The 11,083-nt window shown below is 35.0% G+C and overlaps 1 long non-coding RNA gene across 2 annotated transcripts; it reads right to left on the reverse strand.

Moving 5' to 3' along the window:
- Nucleotides 1–3,667: 3,667 nt before the first annotated feature.
- On the reverse strand, nt 3,668–7,122 carry LOC125922762 (uncharacterized). 2 transcript variants are annotated; one of them, XR_007457771.1, is made up of 4 exons: nt 6,810–7,122; nt 5,831–5,983; nt 4,905–4,963; nt 3,668–3,884 (listed from the first exon to the last, which is right to left on the reverse strand). It is a non-coding gene; the product is annotated as an uncharacterized LOC125922762 (long non-coding RNA). The 2 variants fall into 2 exon arrangements; XR_007457770.1 differs by having other exon boundaries at nt 3,669–3,884; nt 5,831–5,955; nt 6,810–7,117.
- Nucleotides 7,123–11,083: the final 3,961 nt, after the last annotated feature.

The following is an 11,083-nucleotide window of genomic DNA, read 5'->3' on the forward strand; positions in this document are numbered from 1 at the left end:
TTATTATTTTAATTCTGTCGAATGGAATTATATTAAGAAGTGGGATTTCTGGATCATATTGTAGTTCTATTTTACTTCTGAATAAACTTCATACTATTTCTCCATAGTAGCTGTACCAGTTTACATTCCCATACATCAGTGGTATACAAAGGTTTCCTTTTCTGCACATCTTTTGTCTTTCTGATAATAGCTATACTAACAATATGTAAAGTGACATCTCATTGTGCCTTTGATTTGCTTTTCTCTGTTGATTTGTGAGGTGGAGTGTCTTTTCATATACCTGTTGGCCATTTGTGTGTCTTCTTTGGAAAAAATGTCTATTCAGTTCTTTTGCCCATTGTCTATCTATCTGTCTGTTTATTTTTGCTATTGGCTTATCTGAGTTACGTAATTTTATGTTAATATAATTTTGGATATTAGCCCCTTATCAGATATGTAGTTTTCAAAGATTTTTTCCCATTCTGTAGGTTGCCTTTTCATTATGTTAATAGTTTCCTTTCATGCAGAAGCTTTTTGTTTATTATGGTCCCACTTGTTTACATTGCTTTTGGTACCCTTGCGTTAATATCAAACCAAAAAAATAATTGCCGACAGTGATGTCCAGGAGCCTAGTCTCCATGTTTTCTTCTAGGCATTTTATGGTTTCAAATCCTAGGTTCAAGTTTCTAATCCATTTTGAGTAGATTTTGTGTATGGTATAAGACAGAGGTCCAGTTTCGCTTTTGTATGTGGATATCTGGTTTTCTCAACACCATTTACTGAAGAAACTATCCTTTTCCCATTGTATATTCTTGAGTCCTTTGTCAAGAATTAATTGGTCGTATGTACATGGATTTAGTTCTGGGCTCTCTGTTTTGTTCTGTTGACCTGTGTCTGTTTTTTGCTAATGCCATAGTGTTTTGTTTACTATAGCTTCGTAGTATAGTTTGAAATTAGGAAGTGTGATGTGTCTACCTTTGTGCTTCTTTCTCAAGATTACTTTGACTATTTAGGACCTTTTGCAGTTTTATATAAATTTTAAGATTGTCCTATTTCTGTGAGAAATGACACTGGAATTGTAATAGAAACTGCATGGAATCTATAGGTAATTTTGAGTAATACAGGCATTTTAACAATATTAATTGTAATCTATGAACACAGAATTTATTTCCGTTTTTTCATCTGTATCTTATAGGACTATGGAACCAAGAAGCTCAGGCTCAGATCCTGTTTTTATCATTCACAGATGGTGTGACATTGGGCATATTATTTGAATTTGGGGCACTTCCTAATCTGTAAAATAGGGATGGTAATAAATAAATCAATTTCATAGAACATTATGAATTACACTTATAGAGAACTTAGTGCCTAGCACAGTAGATGAAAAATATATGTAATATGTCAAAATGTTTGCTAAAAATCTTAAAGTTAGTGATAGTAAATTTTTATGTGTCTACTTAGTTGGGCCATGTTGCTCAGATATTTGTTCAAACATTATTACTCAAACATTACTCAAACATTATTCTGAGTGTTTCTGTGAGGGTGTCTGGATAGGATTTACTAACACGTTATTAAAATAAGATTACAAAAAAATCAGTGGACTTTGAGTAAAGCAGATAGCTCTCATAATGTGAATGGGCCTTATCCAATTCATTGAAGATCTGAATAGAGCAAAAGCTGACCGCCTCCAAGCAAGAATGGATTCTGATGTGACACTGCCTTAAAACTTCAACTGAAACCTCTGCTCTTCCCTTGGTCTTTAGTCTGCAGGACCAGCCTATGGATTTTGAATTTGCAGGCCCCAATAATCTTGTAATCCAATTCTTTAATGCTTTCTTTTCTTTTTTAAAAAATGTTTATTTATTTATTAGAGAGAGAGAGAGAGAGCACGCAAACTGGAGGGGAAGAGAGAGAGGGAGAGAATCCCAAGCAGACTCCACTGTCAGTGCACAGCCTGATATGGGGCTCAATATCATGAGCTGTGAGATCATGACCTGAGCTGAAATCAAGAGTTGGATGCTTAGCTGACTGAGCTACCCAGGGGCCCATGTGATCCAGCTCTTAAAAATTAATTCCTCTCTCTCTCTGTATGTGCACATGTGTCTGTGTATGCATTCGGACACATCCTATTACAATAGACCCTTGAATAACACAGATTTGAAATGTGCAAATATACATGGATATTTTTTGATAAATGTAGTATAGTATTGTAAATGTACTTCGGTTTTCCTTATGACTTTTTAAATATTTTCTCTAGCTCTATTGTAAGAAGATAGTATATAGTACATAATATACAAAATACATGTTAGTCAACTACTTATGTTATTGGTAAGGCCTCTGGTAAAAAGTAGGCTATTAGTAGTTAAGTTTTGGGAGAGCCAAAAGTTATACATAGAATTTCGACTGTGGGGAGGGGTCAGTACTCTTAATCCCCACATTGTCCAAGGGTCAACTGTAGTTCTGTATCTCTGGAGAACTGTAATAGAGATGTCTAATATTTCCATGTATTTTGTCATTTTTCTAACAAAAATGACATAGCTGAGGGTATAAAATTTAACACTACGAAATACAGTACAGCATCTTAATTTTTATTAGTTTAGACAGTGGCCCCCAATTATTTTGATAGGGCTCATCTCATATATTTTCTATTGATAATAACTGTAGCATAATAAACTCTTTAGGTGGACCTATGATTGCTCTTGTGTAAATATACTCTCTGAATGTGAGTGACGCCTATGACATTAACTTGTAACCAACTGGATAGAGAAAAGGTGATAGGATGTATGTGTTTATGTGCATGTGGTTATGTTACCTAGGTTGAAGTGCCTGCCTCCTGTACTCTTTCCTTTCCTTGCTGGCTATGAGGAAGGGAAAGGCCATGCTGGGGATTCCCACCTGGCAAAGAACTAAGTGTAGGCGGCTTCTAGGATGTGAGAGCTGCCCTTGTCAATAGCCTGCAAGAACGGAAACTCTCAGTCCTACAACTGCGTGGAACTGACTGCTGCTAACAGCCACACAAAGGGGCAAGCACAGATTTTTCCCACTCCGCACAACGGATGAGCATCAGTTCTGGCTGACAATTTGCAGCATGGTGGAGCAGCCCACTAAAGCATGTCTGGACTCCAAACCCACAGAAACTGTGACAATTAATGTGTTGTCTTAAGCTCCTACGTTAGTGAGGATCCTTTTATACAGCAATAAGTGATTAATAAAGTAACATTTTTATCACAAGGTCTCTAAGAAAGATTATGCAAGATTGGAATTAGGACATGTTTACTTTGTTTTACATAATTCTAGTTCTCTGTGTTTCTCTGTGTTCTCCAGTTACATTCTCCGGAGCTTTAAATCCTGGATTCCTTCTTTGCCCTCTTTCTCTAATATATTTCCCTCACTACTTGCGAAAAATAATGGAATGAGAAGAAGGAGAAAAAGAAGAGAAGTAGGAGGGGAAACAGGAGAAGAGCAGGAGAAGAGGGGAGGGAGAGGAAGGAGGAGGGGAAGAATGGTGTTAGATGCCTAGCTTCTTGTGCAAACCTCTGTTACACACTAGTTGCTTTGTGTTGAGTTTATTAGTTCTTTAGTTTTCCCAAATAGTCTGCAGGGAGGTCAGAAAAGGTACTTTAGTTATGTTTGTATACCATGCCAGGAACATGATAGATATTCAATACATGTAAATTCAATGGAAATATTTAATTTAAAATGTTACATGAAGAATATTTGCTTACATCTAATGCAGAGAACTGTAAAATTTTACCCAGAGAGATGGAATTTTACCAAAAGATATGTGGACATTGGTTCTCTTTTTTATTGCCATAGTAACGATGCACTATTCAGTGTGTCCTTATAATATTCATCAGCTTTCCACTTTGCTGTCTTTAAATATAGGAAGAAAGCACACTATCCATCTGGAAAGAAAAGAAAATAATAAATACATAATTAAATATAATATAAAATAACATGTGCAATTATTTATACTGGGGGTCACCATGTCCAGAAATAGGAAAAGATGTATTTTATGGTATAATACCCTTAGTCTGAACAGTCATGGGAAAATTTGTGACCTCTCACATGTATTAACCACTCAACATGATGATTTTGAGGTTTAATGGCTCTATTTTTATAAGAAACAGAGGGACTTAGATACTGAACTTTGTTTTTACAATCTCACAAACTACAGGTTATCTGTAGATTTTCAGTATCCGTTTTGTAATGTTCTCCCTCACTAGTTTTATCAGACCAATACAGCTATTCTCTTCAAGACACCTTCACCAAAATTTATATCACTTAATGTTAATATGTTTGTTGCATCTAATTTGTATATTTCTGATTTGCAAGACTACTTCTTATTTTAGTAACATAAAATCAAAGACAGTTTTAGTTTATATAAGACTTATTTGGCAGTATATTTCACAAAGAGAAAAAAATGCAAGTGTCCATGGGGATAGTGAATGAAAGGAATGAAAATTTGTCAAAAGTGTGTAAATATGTGTGTGCATGCATACATGTATATGTTTATGCATACATGTATATGTTTATACATACATGTATATGTTGTGCTACGTCTACCTATATATACACACAAACTAATAAGCATTGATATTAATAGTATGAGACTAATAGTATGAGACTTGTGAGTAATAATCCACATAAATAATTCTCTATATTGCCCTAGAGCAAATGTTGTCCTATTTCAGCAAAGGCAAAAAAAAAAAAAAAAAAGATTACTGTAGGTTAATTTATACTCTAATGAAGAGTATCTCCTTTCAATGACTTTATCTCAGATTCATTGACTAAGTTCAAGAAGAGAGAGGTATCAGCATATGTTAGAAAGCCCCCAAGATAAGGGAGCCAGACATAGTACATTTGACCTTGTGCAGATTTCATAATAGTTTCATATATCAAGTGTGAATTATGATGGTTACTACCTTGTAGCCTTATTTGTTAGGATCATCTGGGAAAATATTTATATAGTGATCAGAAGATGCTGTGAGATTAAGGAACAAAGAGATTAAGTGATTTGAGAAAAAATAATAATCTCCAATATTGCTGTATCTTTAATGCCATTTTAATATAGACATAAAAGGGAGTTGCCTATAAAACATCATTTGAAAGATGCCAAAAATGTCCATGCTTTACAAGATGTTATCCCACAAAAGAGGTGATAATGTGAAATTTTCATACATACCATTTAATTTCTTGGTTTCAAGGCCTCGAAGGCCCAAGTAAATTGATAATTCCTTACATTTGTGTCATGTCTTAAAATTTGCAAGACGTTTCTGCTTATTATCTATTTTAATCTTCCCTCTGCCCTGTGATTTAGGCACTTTAAAAATAATCATTTCACAGGGTGCCTGGCTGGTTCAGTCAGTAGAGCATGTGACTCTTAATCTCAGGGTTGTGAGTTCAAGCCTCATGTTGGGCGTGGAGCCTACTTAAAATTAAAAAAATAATAACAATTATTATTTCACAGTTGTAGGCCTGATTCACATCAGGCCTAAGAGATGAACTCAGTGCTTTTGACTCCACTGAGTGTTGGCAGTGGTCTCTTCACATTGCCATAGTTGACTGAAAATGGTATCTGGAAAGGTTTCCTCCCATGCAAAATTTAAGGCAAGTTAAATTAGTTCCTATCAGCAAAAATAAATCCCCAGGTAAATGGACATAGGGAGATTATGATGGGAAATTCTATCAAGACAGTTCCACATTATAAGAACGAGGTCTAGAGGACGAGTGTGATAGGAGTCGGATACTGAGAAGGAGCCCTGTGTTATCACTAGGTATCCCAGAGCTGGGAGGGCCTAAGTGAAAAGAAGTCGTACAAACAGGGTCACAAAGGAACACTTAAGGATACTGTGTGATCCGGCTCCACTCCAAACTCCTGTTGCTCTGTTCCTTGACTTGCATTTTATAATTTAATCATCCATTCAACCAACAGTTATCTGGTATCAGGTGCTGTTCTAGATCCTGGGAACGGGACTGTGAACAAAAAAGATGAAAAGTTCTGCTCCTGTGAAGTGAAGATTAAATTGTAGTCAGAAATATTAAAATGCTTAATGATCTGGCATAACCATTTTTTTCACATACACACCCTCTATCTGCAATGCTCTTTCCATCCCTTCTTGAATCTTCAATATTCTGCTTGGTTTTCACATGTTTCAGGAAGATTTTCTGAATTTTACAATAGGGACAATATTCCTTTATCTTATGTGCCTTTAATATTACACATGACACATATTTTTCACTGTTATCAGTATTTTTTTAACTTAAAGTCAGAGCCCCGGTCGTCTTTGTATGTGTATCACCCTTGCAAAACCCAGCACCTTACACAGCTGCACTATACAGATTTGTTCAGTGGAAGAATAACCTTCTTTTGCAGATACGTCCAAAAATGATCCTTGCTTTTTTTCTGTTTTGCTGACTGCATTTTGACAAATGTTTAGCTGCATTTTCCAGGATAGTGTTCTTCATTGATCAAATGATTAGATAATCTGCTAAATTTTGACACCAACCTGGACCCATGTAGACACGTTTTCCCCTGTCCTTAAAGGTCCTTGAAATAAATAATGAAATATATAAAATATACTAACAGAAACCGAAGAAAGCATGCCATTCACAGTTAATATAACTGTTCTGTCTATACCTTTAAGTCCCCTGCGTAGTAATAGCAAGGTGATAGTTTGTGAATTAAGTACACCTTCCACCCTCCTCTCCCCCTACTCAGAGCTAATGACTGACATTCTTCCTAGAATTTTCAAAGGTTTTGAGCAGCACATTAGCCCAAAGATAATAAAAAAAGAACAAGTTCCAAACCCATTAGGGAGAAAAATTACCTATGGAGCTGGAGTTGATCTGATATATCCAGCAAAATTGGGGATAGCAACTTGAATAATGATCCGGAAGACTGACAGAGTGATGGATAGACTTCTGTAAACCCATGGGGCTCGTAGAGGATTTCTCCGTTCTCTGTCTGCGGTAGCAGCAACTGGCATGGTTCCTTTAATCTGCAGCTGAAGTGTATTAGAATATATGATGAATTAACATGGACTTTTCTTCCTTTTCTCGCTGTCAGTTTTATAAAAAGAGAAAAAATATACTGTTATATATATACACTAAAGACATGCCGTATTTAATAATTATCCCTTTCCTATGATTTGTTCACTTCGATTATATTTTATATTATATCATATTATATGTTATATCATATTATATATTATATCATATTATATCATATCATATTTATTATATATTATATTATATTATATTATATTATATTATATTATATTATATGTATTATATATGATCCCTCATCGGCTTAATGAGATGCTCATAGCGTCTATTAGCCTGCTCTTCACCTTTCCCTTCCTAACCCTGGCTTAAATATCAATAGTCCCTTTCTCTCACTAACAACCTTGGTGCTTCAGAAGTCCTGTGTAGAGTGGCTAGGTGAGGACACCTGCACTCACTCTGCTGCTCTGTGACTTAACAGTTGGGCGGCCTTAGCCACGTTACTTACCTTTTCAGGGTTTTCTCACTTGTGAAATAACTCATCACAGTATTGTAATGAAGTTGAGATGATAGTGCAGACAAATCAGCTAGAACCCTGTACACACCCAGAAGTGCTAATTGCTTCCCTGTCTATGAGTAAAGCTTTTTTGTGGCTGTGATTTTATATTGTTTATTTTATTACAACAAGCAGAGAAGAGGCAAAGCATATATATTAACCATAGTTTAACTCATTAATAAGCATAGTTACTAGCGCAAGTTCACTTCAGAAGAAAGACCTAGAGACAATAATCTTCAAATTATAACCTGGGTAATCTGGCTTCTACAATTCATAGAATTTTAAGGTAATAAAGGAATAGGAGGAAATAATATATTTTGGTGTCTACTATGTGCCAAGTTCTGTGCCAAGTGCTTATTTCCATTGTTTATAATTCCCACAACAATCCTGATGGTACTTATTCCGAGAGTAAATTTAGACTCGTGAAGGTTAATTCATTTGCCACTGCTCACGCAACCAATATGTGATGAATTTTAGATTAAAATCCAGGCAATAATGACCCTAAAATCTGTACCCTTTCTATCTTATCATGATTCCTTCCTTATTCAGAGAGATTTTAGACATAATTTATGCCAACTTTTTTTTTTTTGATGAAGTTTGGTCTAAGGAAATTGACTTGTTAAAGGCAAGTCAAACCTTGTCTTCTCAAACTTTGTCTCATATGTGTTCATTAAGTTATTTAAAACCTTTATTTGACCTATTGCTTTCTTATAACTGCATTTACATATCTCAGTAGCTTTTCTTTGTCCCTGAAATCTTTCATTATTGAGACTATGTGTCATCAGATTTTATAAGAAAAAGAAAAACCCTGGGTTTCTCACCCTCCTCATCTGACCTCCCATGTGATATTTGGTAACAAACAAGTAAGTCCGTGTCTTTATCTCTTTGTTGTACATGCTTATATGGTGATGACTGTAAAGCATTCTGCTAAGTATTAAGTGGCAAAAGTGGTCATAACTGTATATATCTAATAAGACCCTTGACAGAATCACTTAAAGCAGAGTCTATATTTCTCAGTCTATATTTTTTCGTAGTTACCCCTAAAAAGCACACCCCCTTTTTTCCTTCTATGTTTTTTAGTTTTCTTCTTCTTCTTCTCCTTCTCCTTCTTCTTCTCCTTCTCCTTCTCCTTCTCCTTCTCCTTCTCCTCCTCCTCCTCCTCCTCCTTCTCCTTCTCCTTCTTCTTCTTCTTCGTCTTCGTCTTCGTCTTCGTCTTCTTCTTTTTTTTTAGTTCCCAAAGTGTCCACCTTTTCAGATCATGTACCCATTAGGCTGACTGCCTTAGGAATCCTCTAGTTCTTGAAAATAAGAGCTAAGAAGTTTTCATATCCCCCTCTTCTCAGATTTGTGAAATATATTTGTCATAATGGCTGGCTTTTGACACAGATGACATCATTTTACCATCATAATAGAATTTAGAATTCTGTCAATATAGAAGAGATGCTAGAAGTTTCATTATTTATAAGAGGCTCCAAATGGATAAAACCAAACACGGTAAAACCTTACAAAAGATATTAGAAAGTATTGACACAATGACATTTTTGGCAATTTCTTTATGATGATACCTTGTAGAAATGTATCTAGCCATGAGTACCAAGAAAGTTTTGCTTAGGAATCGTCCGCCATTGAGGTTGGAAGCTATCAGCACTAATCCTTTATATGTAGCAACCCAATACTTGCCGCGCTGACCCTGCTGTAAAGACATCTTTGGCTGCATTCTTACTCCTTCCTCCTATTCATTTCTGAGCCAAATGATCCTGCCATAAATGCCACCAGATAAAGTAAGGTATCTCACTCAATATAACTTTTGAAATTAATGCTATAACATAAATTGAAATGCTGACAACTCAGTAAATGCTGTTCTTTTCTCTGCCTTCTATAAATTTCAGTGCAATGAATTTTTTAGGAACATGTAGCGATGCCCGAGCACACAGTGAGGGTCTCTACCTTGACTAATGCTCAAGGTATGAGTTCAGTACATGCTGACTGAATCAATCCGTATACAGTTATACCACTTTATTCATACATATGCAGCTATATAAAGATTTAGGTATGATTACATGTTCATTATACTTAAAGTCCTTGTATATACACTCTTTAACACATATGTAAACTTATTCAAATAAATAAATTATGGATTAGTTAGGAAATCACTTTTATTTTCAACTATGATATTTTATTTGAACAGAGGTCTGTGTCAAAATTTTATACTTAACTGCTTTCAGGTTTCGAATTTCACAAACATTTTTTCATTTGATCTTTACATCTTCAGAAAGGAAAAGTAGATATTAGTATTCCTAGTTTACAAAAGGAGAAGATTGAAGTTAATTTGAATCAACCAGTTTATTGATGTTGAAGTGGTGAATAGTTATTTTTGCAACAAAATTAACTTGCCAAATATTGATGTTTAGAAAAATCATCAAAGCATTTTTATAGGTAAACCCCTATGCTTATTCGACATAACATTGGGTATGTGTCATGAGAGGTGAATTTTGGATCTTTCCAGAAGGTTCTTCTCTAAATGGATGTGCAATATCATTATTGTTGTAATCAGCAATAATTTTCCTGTCCTGTGGTATCAGTCTCCTTCCTTCAGATTATTTGTGCTGTTGAGATAACACGGCACCCCTCTTGAGTAAGGATGCAGTGATTGCATATTCTATGGAGAAGATGTAAGCCATGGACAAATGAAAATCACTGCTGTGTTTTATCTGGCTTCTTAGAGATAAGCACTCTCAGGTCAAGATAAATTTTTATGCTCCTGTGCTCTTTATTAATTGCTTTAAATTATAATAAGAGGTCAAAACACAGGGGTCCTTCTAATTTATTTCCTAATTATTATGTATGTGTGTCTCTGTGTATATTTGTGTATGTGGATACACAAATAATGTCTCCAAGGAAAAAGGGGAAAAAGTAATGTCTAATGGATTTAGAGACAAGAGATATGAAAGGAGACATGATACTATGACAGCCAGAAAAACATGTATTAAAATATGGTTTGTAGCCATGTTGGAGAAGGTGTCGGTTTAAAGAACAAAAATCCAAAATCCATGAAACTATTTTGTTCACAGCCTTAAACAAACCTGAAATGTAAGATTAATTTTTATTTGCATAGAAATCCCATTGCTCATACAGTTAATGCTAATTATGTCCTCTAAGGTTATACATGTCCTTTTAAGGACCACATTGGTTTGTTTGTCTGCAAATAACTAGCTAATAGGATACAGTTTGTCTCACCTAATATATTTTCATGCCATTTTCATGCTACTGTTAACATTATTAAATTTGTAATTTTGTTTTTTATGCTTGTGCTGCATTATATCTTCAGTTCTCAAAAAAATGGACCCATGACTAAAATGTGGTTTACTGAAGCATAAAAAGTGATGAAAAGAGTAACAAATAGTACAGCCCAAAATAACATCATAAACAAAGAGTGAAGTGGTCTCTAGTGGTGAATATGGAATGCAAATCTGTATATGCTGGGACACATAAATCTTCGAGTGTCATGATTTCACATATGCGACAGGAAAAGAAAAGTGCAAA

The sequence above is a fragment of the Panthera uncia genome, chromosome B1 (genome assembly GCF_023721935.1).
Source record: "Panthera uncia isolate 11264 chromosome B1, Puncia_PCG_1.0, whole genome shotgun sequence".
In the NCBI taxonomy this organism is placed as follows: domain Eukaryota; kingdom Metazoa; phylum Chordata; class Mammalia; order Carnivora; family Felidae; genus Panthera; species Panthera uncia.